General features: G+C 43.5%; 1 long non-coding RNA gene across 2 annotated transcripts; it reads left to right on the top strand.

Moving 5' to 3' along the window:
* Nucleotides 1–1,715: 1,715 nt before the first annotated feature.
* On the top strand, nucleotides 1,716–16,386 carry LOC142814675 (uncharacterized). Of its 2 annotated transcripts, XR_012895031.1 has the most exons (4): nucleotides 1,716–1,964; nucleotides 3,746–3,847; nucleotides 13,952–14,091; nucleotides 15,631–16,386. It is a non-coding gene; the product is annotated as an uncharacterized LOC142814675 (long non-coding RNA). The 2 variants fall into 2 exon arrangements; XR_012895024.1 differs by having other exon boundaries at nucleotides 13,952–16,386.
* Nucleotides 16,387–22,999: the final 6,613 nt, after the last annotated feature.

The following is a 22,999-nucleotide window of genomic DNA, read 5'->3' as shown; positions in this document are numbered from 1 at the left end:
GAGTAGATTTTGCGGGTCCACTTTACATCAAAGGGCATCTTCAGCAGCACTCTTACATGGCTCTTTTTACTTGTGCTGTAACAAGAGCTGTTCACTTGGAACTTGTGGAAGATTGGACGACGGTGACTTTCCTTTGTGCACTTCGGAGATTCGTATCACGTCGAGGCCTCTATCACAAAAAGTACAGCGACAATGCCCGAACCTTCGTCAAAACGTCCAAAAATCTACAGAAGCTCTGGCGAACAATTCGGCGTCCAGATGTACTTGCATATTCCTCTTCCTCGAAGAATCACTGGAAATTCATTTGCCCGAGTGCTCCTTATTGGGGTGGATTTTACGGGAGACTCGTACGTTCTGTGAAGATCTGCTTGAAGAAGATGCTTGGTAGACGTTTGGTAAATCAGACAAAGTTGGTCACTTTACTAACAGAAGTGGAAGCAGTAATAAATTCTCGGCCTTTCACATATGTGTACAATGACGTGGATGAGCCGTAACCCCTATGTCTAGCAGATTTTCTCGTTGGAAGAAGACTGACAACGCTACCACCTTACGACCTCAAATACCAAAAGCGAGTTGACCAACGATCAACTGAAGAAACTTTGGAGCAAGAGAAGAGGACCTGCAAACGTTCTGGTCTCGTCGGTTAAAGGAGTAGCTCAATAAATTCGGGAATCACACCTTCAACCAAGCAAAAAAAAATCACATATAGAAGGAAGGCAATGTAGTTCTACTCGGAGAAAAACATTGTTTCAGGCCGCTGTGGACCTTGGTTCGCCCAGATGAACTGATCGGTGGACGTGACGGCATTGTGAGGACTTGATTTCTACGCTTGCCCGACCGCACTGTTGTGAAGCGTCCTGTGCAACTACTGTACCCATTGGAAGCAACCTAGTGTCATCTGTCGGCGTGGGAGACTGTTGTGACTTCCTTTATTCATCCCTCGCAGCAGAAAAGCCGTCATTATTATTATTGAGCCTCCTCACGAGTTGACGCTTGGCCTCGTGGCAGCACCGGCTCACCCTTGTCTTTTTCTTTTTTTTAGTTCCATTAAAGCTTTTCATCTGGCAAGACATGTTTTTGCTTGATGTGAGCCTTGCCGCAGCAGAAAGGCTTAGAGGTCTGAAATTTCGTACCATCAAGCACTTCAGGGTTGTGAAATTGCGTGTACAACAAATAAAAAACCAAGTGCGTTGAAATTAAAAAAAGCTGGTGCACAATTTTTTTTATTCTCGATAAGAAAGTTTTTTCTGCTTTATTCGGTTCACAAAAAATTGCGCGAAATAACAGGTAAAACAAAAAATAGCGTATACGTGCTATACAACTGCATGCGTGAGTTCATTTCGTCAGTCAAACAGCGGGTACGTATAATTTCATGGTGTACTTATAATGTTTTTGCATGCAAAAGTTAACCACGACAGCCTTAACATTTCCACAAACTGTCTTATTCTCAACTACACAGGTTCTTGTACTGCATTGAAGGAGTAGCGAATCCAGCAAGCTTATACCGCAACCGCAAAGCTTGGTTTCAATGTTGTTTCAACAAGAAACTCCTCAGAGTGTGGGCACCTTCGCGACACTAGAACACCACCGCTCGCGCCAATGCAGGCAGCCGTGCATCGGCGGGCCGGCTTGCGATAACATCGCTCCAACGTGGATGTATGTACGCGGCGCATGCAAGGTCGCACATGCACGGTGCTCGCCAACCAGCATGGACGCTTGCCAACGGTGGAACGTCGCAGTCGAGGACTCGTTATAAACGACCATGTTCAACGGCGATTTGCGACACGAAGATATGTATTCGTTGTCCTATTCTGATCGGCTAACCCGCAGTTGCGTGAAGTCGAACAATATGCCACCAGAAGTTTGCGCAAGGTGTCGTTAACTTCACTGCTTCGATTCACCATTGTGTCGGAGCTTTCCCGTCAAGCTGACCAGCGAACAAGTTTAGTGGATTTCGCTATCAGGTAAGTTCTATCTTAGGGCTCTCGTGAATATTCCCCACATTCGACCTGTTCGACTGCCGACAAAATGCTCATGCCTTGAATGTTTACGCTGCTTCGAAGCCGCACAGAGGCTTACTCGAAAGCGGCTTTTTTTTTTTGCGCGCGCGGCTGTGTATTTGCGAATTCTGTGCAGCGGTGTCGCGTGCCCCTGGCCGTGAAGTTGGTTACCAGGGGTTTAGCGGTTTGGGCTTGGTAGCTGCTGTCACGTGTGTTACAGTGCACCTTGTGTTATAGTTGACGAAAATTCCTCTACGTCTTGAGTGAGTGACCGACAAAACTGCGCATCCCATCCTTTTTGTTGCAGCTGCGTTATCAGGTGGCACGACCGAAGTTCAGTTGGAGTCTTTTGTGTACATATAAACAAGCCACCTTGATTAGCAGGGGTGTGACAGCTGGGCTGTATCTGATTGCAATAATGCACTTATGAATATTAGCACGGCATATTCTGTCGGCAGCGTTTATTTTACCGTTTGCGTGTCTTGTGCCAGCAGTAGTTGCTGAAGTTACGTCCAGCTTGTTGTCCTTTTGGCTCTCGCTATTTTCGCAGTGTCCGTTAATGTTTTTTTCGTCTCAGTTGGGCGCCAGTAACCTATGTTGTGGCGCATCACGGCTCTCGCTGTTTGGCGATCAGAAAAAGATGTATTGAAACGGAACAAAACTGAAACACCATACGGAAGAGATCGCCTTATTGAAGCAACCCCGAGGGATGCACAGCGCGTTAGCACGGGCGCTTCCCAAGCTCATAGGGCGAGAAGTAACGAAGAAGCTGCCTTTGCTGTAACGGCTTGGTAAGAGTGCCGGCGCATCAACTCCAAGCGGTATAGTCCCCATTTCCGAGGCTATATCTATTTCCATCAATGTGTGCACCTTGCGCCCGCATGTTTTTTGAAGAAATGCAGCTCACTCGGTTTTTGAAAGAAGGCAAAGTTGCTTTAGTGGCTGCCGCTTTAACTGCAGCTGAATGAAAGACTTTGAAGGTCTCTGAGATATGGCGTTGTCATTGTTCTCAATGCTTGCGGTGATATCGCTAGCACTACTTGTTATATTGTGGTATGACTGCTGCTGGTAAACATATTGTAATACTATGTTTTAAATATATTTAGCCTTTATCACGATAGCCAGCATCAGAGAAAAGGTGAAACAATAAAGAATGAACAATATAAAGCGAACATGAATCGAAAATATACTTGCATTTTTCATTCAAATGCTTAGGTACTTAGCATTAATCGCATGCCACTATTAAATGACTTCATTTGGTGCTGTCACTTGGAGTTGAAGCAAGCGGTGCTTGTTGGAATTGGTATACTTAAATTTGGCCAGACCACTTTGCTGTTTTTGCAACTTCAGGATATTTCGGAAGAATCAGCTGGACAGCGAAGTAAGTGGAATACGTTGTTGTTTCACAATGGCTTAATACTGTGCAAGTGTTAGTGAAATTCAGCACTTTGCATACTTTTTTATAAATGGCACAGAATATATACTGTGCTATCCCAAGTGAGTGTTTCTGCCTACTTTGGAGGATTTCAAATATACGGTCGCTTGTCTGCTCTAACACTTTTCACTCTTGTATACTGTTTATGAGCCAAACTAAAACGGTTAATGCATGTGTGTGTAGCTTATGAAGACCAACGCTGCACTACCCCTCCCCCCTCTCTATCTCCCTATCTCCAAAGGACAAAATGCTGCTGCCATACTTTCTTTGTTTTTGTTTGAATGCCGAAGTTTTTTGCTGCGTACTGCAGGTAGCAAACAGAAGTGCCCTGATGAACTGTGCAGTGCTGACCACACGTTGAGCCAAGCATCCCATAAGAGGTGCTTATTCAGCATCTGTAGCTAACACAAAGGTAAGGTACAAAGCTCCATTTAGTGAAGAAGAGTGTTGTTTTGAGCTGGTCATGTCGAAGAGAAAATGCTGCAAAATAAGCGAGGGTATACAGAGTAACATCAGGATGTATGCTACCTACCAACTTAACATTATTTATGCCAAAGTATTATTGATATGATATATAAGGAGATGTTGGCAAACCATTATGGCACCGACTACTCCTTAGCCATTGAGTGAAACTTCAACACGTATCTTGAAGTAAAACATACAAAGCAGTGCATAGAAAATAGAACACTCGGGCACAAATATGCAAAGACCCACTTATACGCACATATCACAACCTAATAATAAGGAAATGTTCGAAAGTCAACGGATGAAGTCTCTGATAACGTCCCTCGTTAACATTCAGTCCACCCAGCACAAAACAGCAGAGCACGCGTCTGTTCCTTATGAAGAGGCATTCGCTCATGTGTACATAGCAGTCGACACGTCATTCACTTCGCAACACACATAGTAGGTGTCACATTATACTGCACATAATAAGTACATGCGTTTTGCAAATTAAAGTTCGTTATTTCTGAACACTTGTCGGCAATTCCGCTGTCTTGTAAAAAAAACGTGTTAATGCTGTTAAAGCGTGCGACTGTAAAACTCCAGTTGGCCACGGGCCCAGAAGTTTCTTCATGCTAAATGGTCTGTGGTCTAATGCCAACAGTTTGTATATAAGACAGCGTCTCGTCATGTCATGATGTGGACAGTCTATGATAAGGTGACATACGTCCTCATCTATAAATCCACATGTGCATTTGGGAGTTTCAGCTCTGCCGATTCTGTGCGAAAAATGTTTTGTGTATGCGGTTCCTAGCCTCAATCGGTGATTTAGAGTTTCCATACTTCTATCTAATGCCAGAGTAATTTTGAATTAAATAAATGAATCGATGTGATATAAACTGCAGCTCTTTGTACTTTGGTCAAACCAAGCAGTTTTGCTCATCCTGAAAGTTGTAGTCTTTATAATCCTACGAAACTCATTTTTCGAAATAGGTAAAGAAACAGTAGCGTTTTTATAATGTGCTTGTCGTGCTGCTTCATCGGCAGCTTTGTTTTCAAGAATGTTGCAATGGCCAGGTATCTACTGGAATTTGATTTCATGTTGCGCCTTGTTTGCTTTGGTGAGCCCTTTCAGCGTTTCGTATGTCATACTATCACTTATTACTGTCTTGTTTGTACTGGAGAGTGATCTTAATGCGGCGTGTGAGTGACTGAAAGTGCCCGATTTCCAGCACCTGCTACCGAGTTTATAAACATTAGAGCATACAGAATAGCGAAGAGCTCAGCGGTAGTAGATGACGTCATGTGACATAATTTAAACGATCTCTGAGTTGTGGTATGATAAATGCCGATGCTGAAGACGTTATAACACTTGAGCCATCTGTGTAAATGTCTAAGTACCCTGGAAACCGCATGTGTATCTGATAAATCGCTAGTTGTTGAGCAGCTTGGATGAACATGTCCCTCTGATAATGCCATCCACTGAGAATTCAATGCTTGGTGTTGCAAGCAGCCATGGAGGATAGTCCATTTCAGAGCTCCAAAATTCGTTTCTTGATAATATATGTACATTACTCTGTGTATCTTCTTGAGCATTGCTTTTATCTCTTCGTAATGTTTCCAGTGCCAATGGGTGGTCCTTGTGTTGCGTCTGTAAGCGAAAAAATCGGCGGGATGATTCGATTGTCCTTATGACTGTGTGGGGTCTCGACGAGGCGAGTGCCACGCTCTGCTCTTGGAGTGAACGGACACAGTTGACATGGTCGGTACAATACCAAACAACACAGACATTTATTTACCTAATTTATAGCGACGATATTGTTCACCAAATCGTTACATCAATCGTGACAAACCCACTAAGCCGTCCTTACAAACAATTTTCATACGCTCCAAAACTTGACGAACACACAATAACACACCTAAGGCGGCGTCACCAATGCTCGACTTACAACGTGGGACCCCCGGCGCGCAGTCCCACGGTGCCACGTGCCGAGGACCCACGCTTGAAACTACCGTTCGCGGCAGCCACCACGTGCAGAAGAGACTCGCTCAACTCTCGCCCGCCACCAAGGCTTGCTTTTGCCAGAGGTGACCACCAGTGCTATTACTGTCACAACCATGATGATGACGATAGTGGTAATCAATGCCACTTACCACCTGGTAGGTGGCAAATTATGAAAGTCTCAAGTACAACAGACAAAATAGAACTGACAGAGCTTTCGAAGTTGATTAATAGGCGGAAGGTTTGCGATGTATGAAGGTATTACATGGAGAGAATCGGACACGCTCTGAAAAACGGAGGAAGCGTCAAAGCAGTGAAGAGGAAACTTGGAATAGGTAAAAATCGGATGTATGCGCTAAGGGACAAAGAAGGCAAAATAACTACCAATATGGATAGGGTAGTTAAAATAGCGGAGGAGTTTTACAGAGATCTGTACAGTAGCCGGGACAACCACGACTTTAATACTATAAGAACTAGCAGTAACCCAGATTACACTCCACCAGTAATGATAGAAGAAGTCAGAAAAACTTTGGAGAGCATGAAAAGAGGCAAAGCTGCTGGTGAAGATCAGGTAACATCAGATCTGCTGAAAGATGGAGGACAGATTGTGTTAGGAAAAGTAGCCGCCCTGTTTACGAGATGTCTCCTAACGGGAAGAGTACTAGAGTCTTGGAAGAACGCTAACATCATCTTAATACATTAGAAAGGAGATGACAAGGACTTGAAGAATTACAGGCCGATCAGCTTGGTCTCTGTAGTATACAAGCCATTTACAAAGGTAATTGTTAACGGAATAAAGAAAACAATAGAATTCAATCAACCAAAGGAACAAGCAGGATTTCGAACAGGCTACTCCACAATCGACCACATTCATACTGCCGATCAGGTAATAGAAAAATGCTCAGAACATGACCAACCACTATACATAGCCTTCATAGATTACGAGAAGGCGTTTGATTCAGTAGAAATATCAGCCGTCATGCAGACACTGCGGAATCAGGGCGTCGATGAAGTATATATAAACATCCTGGAAGAAATCTACAGGGAATCAACTGCTACCATAGTGCTTCACAAAGAAAGCAACAGAATACCAATCAAGAAGGGTGTAAGGCAGGGGGACACAATCTCCCCAATGCTAGTTACCGCGTGCTTACAGGAGGTTTTCAGAAGCCTAGAATAGGAACAGTTAGGGATAAGAATTAATGGAGAATACCTTGGTAACCTGCGCTTCGCCGATGACATTGCATTGCTGAGTAACTCGGGGGACGAATTGCAACTCATGATTACGGAGTTAGACAAGGAGAGCAGAAAAGTGGGTCTTAAAATTAATCTGCAGAAAACGAAAGTAATGTACAACAACCTCGGCAAAGAGCAGCGCTTCGAGATAGGTAATAGTGCTCTTGAAGTTGTAAAAGACTATGTCTACTTAGGGCAGGTAATAACCGCAGAGCCGAACCACGAGATTGAAGTAACTAGAAGAATAAGAATGGGGTGGAGCACATTCGGCAAGCACTCTCAAATTATGACAGGTAGATTGCCACTATCTCTCAAGAGGAAGGTATATAACAGCTGTATCTTGCCGGTACTTAGCTACGGAGCAGAAACCTGGAGACTTACAAAGAGGGTTCAGCTTAAATTGAGGACGACGCAGCGAGCAATGGAAAGAAAAATGGTAGGTGTAACCTTAAGAGACAAGAAGAGAGCAGAGTGGATTAGGGGACAAACGGGGGTTAAGGATATCATAGCTGAAATCAAGAAGAAGAAATGGACATGGGCAGGGCATGTAGCGCGTAGACAGGATAACCGCTGGTCATTAAGGGTAACTGACTGGATTCCCAGAGAAGGGAAGCGGGTTAGGGGGAGACAGAAGGTTAGGTGGGCAGATGAGATTAAGAAGTTTGCGGGTATAAATTGGAAGCAGCAAGCACAGGACCGGGTTAACTGGCGGAACATGGGAGAGGCCTTTGTCCTGCAGTGGACGTAGTCAGGCTGATGATGATGATGATGATGATGACCACCCGGTAGTTGTAACCTGAATGGCGGCTTTTGGGAGAGACACGTGCGCCACATGGCGCAAACAACTTTACAGTGGGTGTCAGCACCCCCACAACTGGAAAGGGTGGTTGTCGAGTCTCTGGTATGACGAGACTACTGAAAGCTGCTCGTGGAACACCTATGCGGATGCGCAGTCCACTAGCTAATAGTCTTTGAAGTTGCTCCTCTGAAGTGCGGGAAAGGCTGTGTAAGACTGCTGCAGAATATGCATTTTTTGTCGTAATAAAGCATTGTGAACAGCGAGCATGAATGATACAAATACGCCCGATGATGTCCTAGCAATTCTGTGGAGTACATTCACTAAGGTATTCACCTCGTTTTCGAGTTTCTTTCATGTGAGGTGCCCATGATAGCTGCCTATCAAGTATTACTCCGAGAAACCGATGCTGTGTCAAAACTTGTGGTTCTTCTTCTAAATTGAGATTGAAGTTCTCTAACGTCTTATGGGTGAAGGCCAATACAGCTGTGTTTGCGTGTGATAGAATAACTTCTCTTTTTTAAAAAAAGTTGTTGATAATATTTATGCCGTTTTGCAATGCAATCTGAATTAACCGTATGTCCGTGCCAGATGCCCAAATGCACACATCATCTGCATATAAGGAGTGTTTCAACCTGGAAGGCAGTATTTTAGCTAAATGAGCCATAACGCAGTTGAAAAGAAAAGGGCTGAGTACACTTCCTTGTGGCACTCTCTGTCTGACGTCGTGTTCCACTTTTTCCTTCGCTCGTTTGAATGAATATATTGCGACCTGATAAAAATTTAGGTACCCACCACAAAGACCTGTCAGACAGTCCAAGTTCCAACATACTCAGCAAGACATGAGTGTGACTGACTGTGTGAGATGCTCTTTTGATATCTAAGAACACTGCGACCGTCAAACTACCACAGGCATGTTCATGCTCCAGATACGGTACTAAGTACAGTATTGCATCTATTGTGCATCTCTGTTTCCTAAAAGCTGTTAAGTAGCTGGAGAATACACCAGTTCTGTTGTACCACCATTGAAGTTGCGCATCAATCATTTTTCTATTACCTTACATAGACAGCTTGTCAGAATAATTGGGCGGAAAGATTCAAGGTTCAAGGGCGTATTAGCCTGTTTCAAGATAGGAATGATGCGAGCAAACTTCCAAGACTCGGGTACAATTACTTGCATCCATAGATTTTTGCAAATATCTAAGAGAATAGTTGTGCCTCTGGGCCCAAGGTTCTTTAGCATACTGTACATAATGCCGTCCGGTCCAGAGGCTGATTTTTGACAACATGATGCTATAACACAATGCAGCTCTCTTGACGTGAATACAGGGTCTAGTTGAGGATGCTGGGACCATAAGCAAGCGTTAATTTGCTGGCTGGCTAACGCGACAGAATTATCAAATAAGGCACATTGTGAGGCGGCGGGCCTACTGATAAGTTGATAAAATTCATTTGCTACCACAACTTCCGGTTTTTCCAAGGCTACAGCAAGAGCAGGAAACTAGAAGCTCTGTGATACAGAACCATTAAATGCTCGAATTTCAAGCCAAATTTTTGGAACAAATCTGTGGGGAGAGAGCGTGCTGCAAAAATCATGCCAGCGTCGTTTACCTAATTTTTCTAGTCGCCTGCGCATTACAATGTGCATTTTCTGTGCACTTTTGTATGCTTTAAACTTCCGCTGCGTCGATACGTCATTTATGAACGTCGTCTGATGGCTATTAGATAATCATACTCTTCGACTGCAGCATAGTCTTTTGTAATCGGGATTTTCTTTGTACAGTTATTCGCAATATCTTGCAGAAATTCAGTAAAGCTTTCAACTGTCGTGAGTTCACTGTTTTGGTTTGTTAGGCGGTACCGAAAAGCATTCTAGTTCGTCAGTTTGCTGTAGCGTCTGATGTCATCATTTCGCAAGTAGGGGTGATTTATAAGAATAGGGAAATGGTCTCTCCCACGTGTTTTTACATCCGTTGTTCATCCCACACCATTCACTAGATCTTGGGAACACATAGTTACATTGACGCAACTCGAGTAATTATGCCCTTGGAGAAAAGTTGGGGAAACGTCATTTAAAATTGTCAAATGCCATTTGTCTGTGGCACACTCAACAATGTTTCCACGTTCTTCACATCCATTACTACTTTAGATTATGTAGTGCGCATTAAAGTCTCCACATACAAGCCCATATGAATTAAAACATTGAACATATTTGTTAGATCTTCCACCGAAACGAGGCTTGAAGGTTGTCGGTAAAAATTGGTCAGTGTTACGAACTGCTCACCAAAGGATACTTTGCAAGCGACGAATTCTGGGAAGTCCGAATCTTTTGAGTCAACTTGGTGAGAAGGTAGGTCCTTCCTGACGCACAAATGCACTCTGCTAGGACCACTTCGACGAGATGACTTGTATATCACGTAGTTCGAGAGGCGGAAATCATCATTCATTCTTGCCTCTTGGATGCAAAGTATTGGAAAGTTATATTGCAAAAGGAGTTTACCGAAGTCAGCACACTTCCTTTAAGACTACACTCTAAAAAACAGCGAGTAAAAAGGATGTCTTTTTGTCCCACAATAATAATCGTCATCTATATTGCGTTCCATTCTTGCGCTATCACCCCGCGCTTGGTACATTCAGGTCAACATCAACATGTCCATTATCAGGGTTACAATGCATTCTCGATAGTAAAAGTGGCCAGCGCCGAGTTTTCAAGAAAAGAAACGCACGCAAGCCTGATGACGATTATTGTTGTGGAACAAAAAGACACCTTTTGACTCGATATTTTTTAGAGTGTATTGGCATTACACTGGTACATGGAGACATCTTTATAGCGCTTATTCATATGTTACACGTCGCAGGTTTGACCCGGATGGTTGACACAATAGTGCTTCCAGAAACAGCAGGGCTTTTACTTCTGGCAGGTTGTTTGATTCCGGTAGAGCAGACAGGATTGCCTTAAGTGCTGTGAAAAGCATTGGTAGAATCAATTGCATGACTGATGCAGAGGCACGGTCACCATTGAATGGTTCATTTTATGAGGCCTATTGAGAACGACGTGACGTTTCGATGCTGTAGTTGGGGCGAACACTGACACTGTCGGTTCTGCTACTTTCCGGCTGAGGTCGCGTGGGCGTTCACAGCTTTGACGCGTAGGTTGGGTCACTTGAATGTACTTCTCGTGAGTGGCCTCTCGGGCGTGCTCTTGGCGGTTCTCTTGGCGTGTTTGTCGGCTGTTCTTGTTGCGGTGTACGCTGAGGTAGATCACGTAAAGGATTAACAATCTCACGGTTTGGAGAAGGTTCATTGGGGCGCGGCTTTTTTGCACGGATAAGTTCATGCCAGCGCATTTTTGCAGCAGCTTTACTTTGCGAGCAGCCTAAATATGAGGCAGCGCGATAACCTGCACTGTTTGCACACTTAGGCTGAAGAACTGACTTGCGATCCTTATGATGGTGTTCTTCTGAGCAGATCTTACACCGGCGTGTGTTACGGCAACTATTCGCCATGTGTCCGAATCGCTGGCAGTTACAGCACCAAAGTGCTGGGCCAAGATATTCTTCCACTGGGTGACTGGTGAATCTTATGTAGATTCTTCCTGGAATTGGGCGGTCATCTCGAAAAGTCAGAATCATTGAGTGAAGTGGACGTGACGTTACTCCTCCATCTTCATGGTGGTAGTATTTCATTTGCCTTCGTGCCGATATAACCCCTGCATATCTCAAGCACTCTAGGAGGTGTTCGTGTAAATACAGCAGAGAAACATTTTTTACTTTCTCAACGTTTCGAGTGTATGACGCTGGGATGAAAGGCTTAACTTCCAGGCTGCCTACATTCGAAAGTATCAGAAGACGCTTGGCGGAACCTAAGGAAGCAACGCTGATACTGAAGCTTCATCTCTAGTCGTTCTGAGTGAGTGCACTTTTTTATTAGCAGCGGAAATTACTTAGGCTGACACTCCATTAGGGTTCACTTTCCAGAAGCTAGCACCTTCAGCGGTTGGATGAAAAACGACTGGGATGCCCCCTGCTCGTTTCTTCTTATACGCAACCAACGTAAATGGTTCGTCTTTGCCCATGTCTTCTTCATCACTTAGGTAATAAACGGACGTTTTATCGTCGAAGAGACTCTCGTCTAAGCGAAGCTTCTTGCTCTCACCTTCATCGTCTTTCATTGCTGCTGTGCTCGCTGGAGCCATTTCGCGGTTGTGAATGAGCAAACAAGTCGACTTTATGATGTTTGGGCGCGCCTGTAAGCCCACAGGCTTTTCATCGTGTCCTGCAGTATCACTCATGTGGTTAACGCACTTGGACGAGCATAAGGCTCGTGGCTATGTCTACCAACCACCGTAGTGGTCGCGTATTAGCCAAGTCTTTGATAAAGAAACCTTGTACCTGTAAGGCGCCGAGCCCTCGAAATCTTCACCCGACGTCTTGTCGGCACACCACGGAGAAATAAATTTGTCAGCGTAATAGTCCAAAAAAACAGCACGAATTGAACACTGCACTGCCAGAGTGTTAAATATGTGCAACCTTTATTTGAAGGTGAAGTGCAATGGTTTCCATGAATGAGCATAGTTGGAAATTGCTGAACAACCAGCCACTGTGTTTTTGCGCTCAATACTATGTGGCCCTTATTCTTGTGACCTCCCACTGAGATAAAATTGTTTCACCATAAACAACAGTAGAAAGGCTCTTGCTAGATATAACAACAAATATATGTTATCATAGTTTTAGTTCCAATAAATCATGCTGTAGAAGAGTACTCCACCTATTTGTCACCATGGCGAGTGCGTTTCGCCTGGAAACGTGACTTCGGTTTCGCAAGTGTTGCCTTTCTGTACAATAGGGTACTGGCAAGTGTAATTTCGCAAAAACTGTAAAACTTTATTGTGACTAGCAGGAAGCATTGTTATCTTTCTTGTAAATGCATTCATAGTGTGAAGAGTAGTGACCCCCTTTGGAATTTAAAACCTTATTATTGCAGTGTCTTGGACTGTCTTTATGGTATGCGATTTGTTTCTACCAAACATAAACCTAGTTTTTACGATTTTCTCGGTCAATCGCTAATTTTTTTGTGTACGTTTCCAAGCACACTTTCACCTCTGATGCTAAACAAAAGGCTTGAATGATGTGCCTGATTCTTGTCTATGAATTTCATAGAATACCTAAAATGGAATCTTCTACTCGGCGCAATTATTGGCTACTCTGTGCAAGTTCTGTGCATCTAGATATAAATATAGAGAATGCAGCTGGTAGCATTGAATACTGTGGTCAGAAACTTGTATACACTGCGAAATCTTGTTAGTGCCAAAATTCATTGTTGGTGTGCGGTGAAGCGACTGGTAGCTAGAAATCCTGCATTGTTACAGCTGATTGCACAATGAAGCATTTTCAGCTGCTCATGTAATTCGAGCAGATGTCGATCACATTCACTGTGGTACGACATAGCCACAAAGTTCATGCATGTGCATCCTGCATACCAGGAACCTTTGTGTGAAGCAACATGATGCTGTGATGGGGCAGCTAAGTGAGTACTGGGTTTTCTTTGTCTGTCAATATTATTACACGAGTTCGCTAAGTGCACTCGAGTATATTCAGCCGGCATTTGCAGCTACAGAGTCAGTAGTAACAGCACAGTTCAAAAGCAGATTTACCTAGCTGTATATTGCATTTTCCAGAAGTCCATTATTTTGTGACGCCCTAATGTCACAGCTCTCTCACTCATTTCGTGGTGGTGGGACATTACAAGAGTTGTATTTTGTTATATCATGCAAAATAAATCTATTATTTTTCATATTGTATGATAAATTCATGCTTTTCAAATGCTTCCTCCCCAACTAAAGCTTAACTTCTGCTGAATTGTTTCATGGGTGAAAACAAGAAACCAGGCCAGGGAAAGCGATAAGGTGCTCCATTATAACAGAAAAGAGTATTGCTCTGGTTGAGTATATAGCTGAAAATTTTTTAAAAGGCACCAACATAGATTTTATGTGAGTGTTTACAGAGCATAATTGTGTTGTGCTACTTTTGGTATTGCAGGAAGCACCTCCCAAAAGAGTGCTACAAGGATGTGAGCCACAAGTTCTTTCCAACGAACGGGTCAGATGCCTGAGAGCCACGAACCGGCTGCATCTGGCCTACACAGACAGTGCAGCCACCACAGTAAAGTTCTTGCAAAGGTGTGAGACATTCCTATGTTGCATGGAGCAAGCATGTTAATTGTCAGTTTTATAGTTTATAGAGATCAGTAATTCCCTGCACAGTGTGTTTTACATTCTCTCAAAGTGCCATTAGGCAGCTTTGGCTGTGCCTTTTTTCGTCACCTTCCAGACCATCTTGCTAATTCATGAAGAGTGCTGCAGCAATTGCATTGTTTGAATATCACAGAAACTTCATTTCGAAAATAATTACGGTGACCCCTTCATGACTGACCAGTGTATACTCTTCGCTAGCGAAATTCTGTGATTTTGCACTGACTGTCGGTTGGTTCTCTCTGCAATCTGAAAACTGTTTTGGCCCTAAAATTACGCTGTATAGATTGTGTCATTGTGAGGCGTGCTGCATATTTGCTTATCTCACCTCTGCCTTGCACAGTACTTCCTCACCATGCTGATGTAGCACAGCGCCACATCAACGAGGCCTTGCTTAGTGTATGGCTGCATGTTTATTGCACAATCACTGACGTCATGCTTTGTTGCCATGTGACTGTAGTCATGATAGTAACGTATGCGCACCCCTCTTCACGATGAGAATGAAGGAGGAGCCGAGTGAGAAACTGAAAACAGCTACAATGTGCGTTTTATTGGCTGTGACATTATAACTTCATTATGTGAACACAAAGTTTGTGGCTACGTGCTCACATTTTACAATTTTGCAGTTATCAGAATTTTCAGATGGTGGGGTTGTTTAGCAGCTTTTTACATTTAAATCATGAATGTTCAATTTATGCCCTGCATGGCTTTGTTGATTTATAATTAGCAATGCTCAACTGCGAAATCGTCTGCAGCTACTGTCAATGTTTTTGTGTCCATTATACGAAACATTTTGATGTTAAATATGCACCATCAACAGCAAAAGTTTGCGGGACTCGAAATGTTCGATGAAGCTAAATTATCACGTTGTCTAACAATGTAATTTTGAAAGAAATATTCCATACTGCACTTCGCATTCCGACCTATGCAGTCACCAGCCTAATTACAAGCGTTAAATAAGGACGTAGCAGAAATTCGCATTTGTTGTGGATTCACCATCTACCAAGCTTTTGCTGTTTATAGCATTTCATGGATTTTTCATGGCGCTAGAGCCATTTCCTTTCTCCGCTATTGTAGCTACTAGCCGGCAGTTTATTGCTTTGCTGCTTTGTTTACCTAATGCCTAATCAACGAGTGCATTAAAATGGTGTTTTGGTTGCACTTGCAACATTAAGTGTTTAATGTTTTATTAGTCGTGGAGCTTTTTTCGGTCTTTAGGCTTTTACTTTTTGGCAACTTAACTGCTGTTTTGAGAGCAATCTGTAGATATCAATATTGAGTCTACCAAACTTTCATTCAGAAAGAAAAGCTGAACAGTTGTCGAGGTGCATGGTTTGCGCCACAGCATTCTAGGTTACCAGAAATGGATTCTAGGCCGGATAATATGTGGCTCCTTGCTAGTTCCGTGTCTAGCTTTTACTTAGAGCTATTTTTGTAGTCCTAAAGTTTATTGTATGTTGCTTACAGCTATGCTACCATGGGAACGACCTCCGCACTGAGTGGATTTGATATTTAGGACAGCAGTTGCACTATTGAAGGAGGCAAAAGTGCTAGAGTCCTGAGTGCTTGTGAATTGACATTCACATTCAGAACCCAATAGTTATTGTTACATCAAATGAACAAAGTGGTAATTTTAGGTTGTATACATATTTCAAATAGGAGAGGTGAGCTGCTTAGTAGGTTGATATTCATGTTAAAAAGGCAGGGCATGCAAACATAGACTCGAGAGAGCAGTCAAGACACCGCAAACACCAACTGGAAAAGTTGACATTAAGAGAGAAACTAAACAAGGCAAGTGGAGATATCGATCAAGACGGCATGCCTGTTGATGTATGTATAACTGCTCAGAATTCAATTTCTTCGTTGAGTTACTCGATGGTTGGCTCACACATGCACTACCACATGTCGCTATGCCGTCTCAACCATTAGATGCATTTCTTCATTTCTGTGCTTGTACGAAACTGCACAATTCGAATTTTAGCATGCATCTTCGTCGTGAAATAAAGATAGGTTTAATGATGGGCTTATGGTTAGCTGTCTTATATGTTCCGTTAGTTTGCCTTCTCATTGTTAGTTGGCACTTGAAGTGTCCTGACTCACCTGCGGCCATGTTTGCAAGCCCAGTCTTGTCAACATATATGCATAAAATGCGAAAGGAAATTAGGTTATTGAGTGAGTGTTGAGAAGTAAAATTTATGTCTAGTGTAAAATGTTGTTTCTGTTTTCTCCTGTTCGACTTCTTGCTTCACAATGACTGGACATTACTTCAGAGCCTACTAATGGGTTATGAGATATACATACATAAAGCAGCAGCTGTTAGCATGCTTTCGAGACTGCTACCTCATGAGGCCGAGAAAGTCAAGTTGTGTTACATGGGGCATGCGAGAAAAAGTGATTTGTTTCTAATGTTTTCTTTTGTTTTCGCGGCCGACATTCTCCAAAAACTGGCCCAAAGGTGGACAGAAGGTAGTACAGATGAACATGCAGAAGCCATCGGCTGCCTCAGAAACTGTGACTGAGCGTTACCCTGTTAGTATTGGCGAGTTCATGGTCTTGTCATGTTAGTCTGTGAAGTGGTTTCTTGCCCATTTGCATTATTTTCCAAAACTGATGCGTTGATACCTCATTGTGGGAAGAAGTTGTTCCAGGACTATTTTTGGGGAAAAACTTTCTAATAAAGCAGAGACCTTTCAAACCATCTTCTCTGAAATTGAATTATGGGAGAAAAACAACGGACACGTGATTGTCGCTTCATGTTTTTACCACAGTTTTGTTTCTTTGTCAGCAAAATTTTCATAGCTATGGTATTGAAATAATTTTTGTTTTAATTTATGCTAATGTTGGTCTTGAGGAAACATGGCAAAATGGTACTCGCCCATGACCCGTAGGTCGCGAGATTGAGTCCCGGCTGTGGTGGCTGCATTTCCAAATTGAGGCGGAAATGTTGCAGTCCCATGTGCTCAGATTCGGGTGCACGTTAAAGAACCCCAGGTGGTCGAAATTTCCGGAGCCCTCCACTGCGGCGTCTCTCATAATCGTATGGTGGTTTTGGGACGTAATCCCCACATATCAATCAAATAAAACATGGCAAAATGCAGGATTTTTGTATACTTTTACAAGAGTGATTCTTTCTTGTAAAATAAAGTTACATTGTTTCTTTTAAGGAATTTGCCAAGAATTAAAATACTTCTGACTGTAATAATCAAAAACGCTTTCTTACATTTTTACCCTGGGTTCTTTGGCTGATAAGACAGTCATTAAAGCATAAATGTGAAGGGTGAGCATTAAATTGAGAAGAAAGGCTTACTGTCCATATTTTAAAATTCTATCAAACACTACGTAACAGTTGTCTTATTATGGCAGAAGTTAAGATGATGATAGGGGGGAGGGGGGCTTGAATGAGGGTCAAATCATTAAAGAAAGTTTGTTTTTGGAGCCAATCAAGATTTTTTAGGATTAGGTTGTTTTAAAAGTTTCAACACAAATCGTTTGTCGAAGTCGAGGCAGTAACGTTTATACGGTTGGCTGCAGTAGTAAATGAATGTCCTCTTGTAGAATCAGTCATTTTTAGCATCATGGACATAGTGTTATGAAACTGTTGAGCAGTCAGACTTTTGCTAAATGACTAGTCCTCTGCAGCTTAGGTTTTGCATCTAGTATCATTACAATAGAAGCATTCGTTAAAGTTGAGAATTTGTAATGAATGTGCTGAGATGTATACTTGATGAAAAAAAATATTGAACGAATGTTAGAGCTTGTTATTCGACAACACATCTTATCTTTAACCGAGGCTATTGATATGTGGGGTTTGACGTCCCAAAACCACTGATGATTATGAGAGACGCCGTAGCGGAGGGCTCCGGAAATTTCGACCATCTGGGGTTCTTTAACGTGCACCCAAATCTGAGTACACGGGCCTACAACATTTCCGCCTCCATCGGAAATGCAGCCGCCGCAGCCGCGATTTGAACCCACGACCTGCGGGTCAGCAGCCGAGTACCTTAGCCACTAGACCATCGCGGCGGGGCTTAACCGAGGCTACAAACTGCATCATGGTTGCTGCCACAACGTAGACAAATTGTCTTATTCAAACATTGGCTCGAAGAACACACCTAGTTTAGCAATATGACACTCAGTCAAGCCTCCATCTTGATGTTAGCTCCTGCTGTATTAAAATGTACAACTGTCATGTAGCGTTTATTGGATTAAAAAACTATATATGCAAGCCTTGCTTCTTAATTTAATGCTTACCTTTGTGTCGATGCATTATTCATTGTCTTCATCAGGCTAATACCTCCACCATGATGTTATGAATAAGACGTCGTGTACCCATTCAGCATTCTGTCACGTGCAGTGACAGAGTGCTGGATGGGTTGAGGCCACGGAAACGACAACGAAGTCCTGATGCTCTTATCTTACAGCTTCTGTTTCTCGTTCCAAAGGTGCCATTAGAATATGTTCCTTGGCGCACTTAGGCCTTGCAGTGGTCTACAATACAATTTGCCTTGTGTAAGATTTTGTAATATAATGCAAAATTCTTCTGTTCACCACACTAAACTCTCTATGTTTTTAGTAGTTACAGAAATTGTAACTGCCACACAATGGCACTAATTGAATGAAATTCATTATGCTAGTATATGAGTTCTTTTGCAGTTAGAATATATTGTGTTTAACGTTGAGCTCTTGTCTACTATAGCAATAGGTCTTCGTAGCATCCTGCTGCTTGTTCTGCATGTGATCAGTTCTTGTCCAGAAATACCGTCTGCTTTTGTGATTCATGAAATAGTAATGTGAACAGAGGTTATGTATGTAGTAGACGCCATAGTGGTTTAAAATTTTAACATTGCTGCTGCTACAGTAGTTCTTTTTTGTACTTCTTTTTGAGATATACAGAAAGGAGCCAAGTGGAGCTGTTCAAAGGCCATGCACATAGTTTCATAAGCGGGCTTTCAGCACTTTTGACAATTACGTTTCCGCCCCGCCGCGGTTGTCCAGTGGCTAAGGTACTCGGTTGCTGACCCGCAGGGCGCGGGTTCAAATCCCGGCTGCAGCGGCTGCATTTACGATGGAGGCGGAAATGTTGTAGGCCCGTGTGCTCAGATTTGGGTGCATGTTAAAGAACCCCAGGTGGTCGAAATTTCCGGAGCCCTCCACTACGGCGTCTCTCATAATCATATAGTGGTTTTGGGACGTTAAACCCCACATATCAATCAATCAAACAATTACGTTTCCGAATATATCTGCCGAAGTTGTGTTAAAAGAAGCGCGTAGTGCTGCATTTCATTGTTCGTTTAGCATTCTGCAGAAGGTATGACTCACATATTTACAAGATAACGCAGCACAGTGCATACACACAGACTACTCCTACATACAATCTGGATTTGTGGCTTAACTGTAAATTGTTTACTCTGACCTTGCACAACAATTAAGAACAAATTGACATAAAAGCTTTGTCATCTATGCAGGTAGCGTTCTCAGTATATGCAGGCATTAGGTGTGCCCAGTTCAAGTAGTTCACTGGTCACATATTTTCTTTTAAACATTTGTATGTAGAAGGCTGGGGTTGTTGGGAGCTGATACATGGTAACAAATGGATCGCGACTTTAGAAGTTTTCTGTTTTCTCACCTTTGTACACGAGGTGGCATTGTCAAATTGTTTAGGCAGCCACTATGTCTTGTCACTCAGCAGCGTACAACAAGCTCTGTGTCAGAACACGTTGCATAGATAACTTAAGGAACATCCTCTTGACGTTCTTTAAGTTTTGGTGACAATTTTTTATTTGTTTAGCCGATGTAAGTTGCGTCACAATTTTCGCATTATACTTTACCAATGACCTCACTCAAATCTTCAGTGCTTTTCGGTATACCTTGGGATATACGTTCGCGGACCGCACACCCGCGCATGATCAGAGGAAGGTGTTCTACAAGTACACTGGGTTATTGCAACGCCACCACTATTGGCAAAATGGGCAGAAAGAGTTCAGAGGTTTAAAGGCTGCGAAGGAGGATGCTGCTATTGGCACCAGTGCAGCTTGTTCCAAGACTGAGTTTAAGTGCTGGACAAAAAGGCATAGCTTCTATATAAACAGTGCTTGAAAGTGACTTGGAGACAGATCAGGGAGGAGGGACTTGGAATATTTGTTTATTTGTTGTCAACCATTAACTTCTAAGAACAACAAAGTCACGAGAATGTATATTGCTAAAGAACTAGTCAAACTTCACTGACTTGTTGCCAACATATGCTGCAACTGCCATCTGCATAGGTAGGAACACTTCTATGCAACTTTATTATTTGCAAGTCCAAGTAAACTTTTTACACTCAATAATTCGCATGTTGTTTGGAACATCTCTACAGGTACAGATTGGCTCAACAAAAAGAAATCTGCAAAATGGGGAAAGGGAGGATGTCATGTGAACTTAGCACGGGTAAATATTTCGCCTTAATGGTGTAACATTTTCATGAAGTTCAGCGTAGCACTTCAAATCACAACTATGGGACAGGCTTGTGTATGTTCGGCCTGTCCCATCTTCGTTATTTTAGTGCCGCGATTACCTCTATAAGCATGTCATGTGCTCTTTGTTTGCTGCCCACTCCTTTTTTGTTTTCCTTGTATAGAGTTCAGTTTAACAGGACTCCTGTTCAATTTGCTGTTGCGTACACATTACATAACAAACAGGTACTTTAGGAACCTAGCCATAAATGACATCATTCATTCCACAAAATCATGCTACCTGTACAAAACATATAGCACGTTGTAATCATTCTATGAACCCTGTGCTCACTTGCAGATGAAGGTGTGCCCAGAAAATAAATTAACAGCGTGTCCAGCTAACAAAACTCTCCGTCAAACAACACAAATAACTCCCATGAGCAGGCACGCAGAACATATTTGAAATTCTCCATTGCTATATTTTGCAAGCAGGCTGCATGGCACAGCTGTGGTACAGCATACTGTTGTGGGGAACAATACAGCAGACTGTTGTGCCGAACAATACAGCAGACTGTTGTGTGGAACAATACAAACATTTTTTTGTGTTATTTGCAATAACGTATAGAATACGTAAGAACGCCTTGTTCGAAGGAAACTGTTGTTTTTTCTTCACGAAATAAGGTCTGATGCCTTACTAGAGTGATGGGTTGTTCTGTGGTAACTGTTCTGAAGCATGATTTCTGTGAAGAGGCTACGTCGTAAGAATAAAGTTGTATTCTTGCTCACGGAATCACTCAGCACCGCTACATCTTCAGCATTATCCGTGAAGGAGGGTCCTCATTTTTTACAGTGCATCTACGAGGGAATTTTCCACCCTAGTGTCGATGAGAGCGGTGAAGTTGAGGCCGTCGAATATTACGTCGAGGTCGCTAGTTCGTCTTCGTGTGTTGCGGTTTGGTCATGACATCAGGTCACGGCTAAGTCAATTTTGCTCAACTGCTCCCACGTGGCATCACCAGATCTCCTTCCGGTCAGAAGATTTCTACTTCAGCACTCTGTGTTAACGATTCTTCACGTCGTCGTCGGGGCGGAGGGTCTTCGTTAGCTCGTCGTACAGCAACTGTAGCTTCGTTGGTTGCTGCCCTTACTTTCCTGAAATAGTCTCGGCGAATGGCTCTGTGTACGGCGTACTGGCGGCGTTGCGGTGGCATGTAACAGCTTGGCGACGGTGAATGATAAGGAGGTCGGGATCTCTGCTGCACTTCTGCGAGGTAATCGGCGATATCTTGAGGTCATTCACCCCACTGTGAATCCGGCGCGTTCACGTCAAAATTGTGTAGCCCCATTTGCCGGTACTCGCAGCGGTGGTACTTGTGCCCTGCTTTACCACAGTGGTAGGACAGGAGGCGGTGGTCAGGGGCTCGCCAGACGTCAATCTTCCTAGGAGCGTAGAGCTAGCCGTTAGGTGGGTGGTATGGTGTTGGTTGTGCCGGTGGTGGAATCGTAGTGGGGCAGCGTTCTGACGCGGAATTCGATGAGCGTCGTCGCGTGATGCAGTGGCATAGCTCATAGCTTTCGGTTCAGGCTGCGGCGCTTCGGGAATCCCCTAAAATTACCGAAATTCCTCGCGGACCATGCCAACGATTGAATCCATTTGAGGCTGCAGTGAAGGCAGCAGCTTGCGCAGCTGCCCGCATCAATACTCTTATTGCCCTGTGCAGGTAGTCGGTGCTAAGGGAATGAGCCTCGGTGTAGTTGACTGTTGAAGAGCGGTGGTTATACGGCTTTGTACGCACCTCAATTGCTTTCTCAATTGTCATGGCCTCGATGAGCAATTCTTCGACAGTCTGGTGGGTTGTGCACAACGCTCGCAACAACTTTTCCTTGACAACTCGCATCAGAAATCGGAGCTTTTTTTCGCAGCCTTGGCGGGGTCAGCGTTAAGAAAAATGCGGGTAATCTCTTCGACGAAAATGATAACTTTTTTGTCAGTGAGTTCGCACACGTCTTCAAGACAGTAGCCACACGTTCCTTGCAGACGAAGCTCGTGAACGTGCTCAGGAACGTCGTCCGAAAGATATCCCAGCTTCATAGAGTGGACTCCCGGTTCTCGCACCATGACTTCGCAGCAACTTATATGCGTAGATGCGGCGCAGGTTCTCGTTAGGGTCCAAGCTGTTTAAGGTGGCGACTCGGTCGTAAACCTCCAGCCATCTCTCTGGGTCTTCCGCTGATGAACCGCGGAACATTGGTGGCTCTTTGGGCTGCTGGATCACGATTGGTGTAGGCGGCACGGCGGGGGTCATCGTGCTTTGTGGTTGAAGCCACGGTCTTGGTTTACCTGGTGTTCTCAGGTGAACTCTGGTCCAAACTCTGGCGCTAGGCCTGTCGCCTGCTGCTTATTG

Source organism: Rhipicephalus microplus, chromosome 1 (assembly GCF_043290135.1).
Source record: "Rhipicephalus microplus isolate Deutch F79 chromosome 1, USDA_Rmic, whole genome shotgun sequence".
NCBI lineage: Eukaryota > Metazoa > Arthropoda > Arachnida > Ixodida > Ixodidae > Rhipicephalus > Rhipicephalus microplus.
The sequence above is the reverse complement of the archived record's forward strand: the minus strand, read 5'-3'. Positions and strand labels throughout refer to the sequence as shown.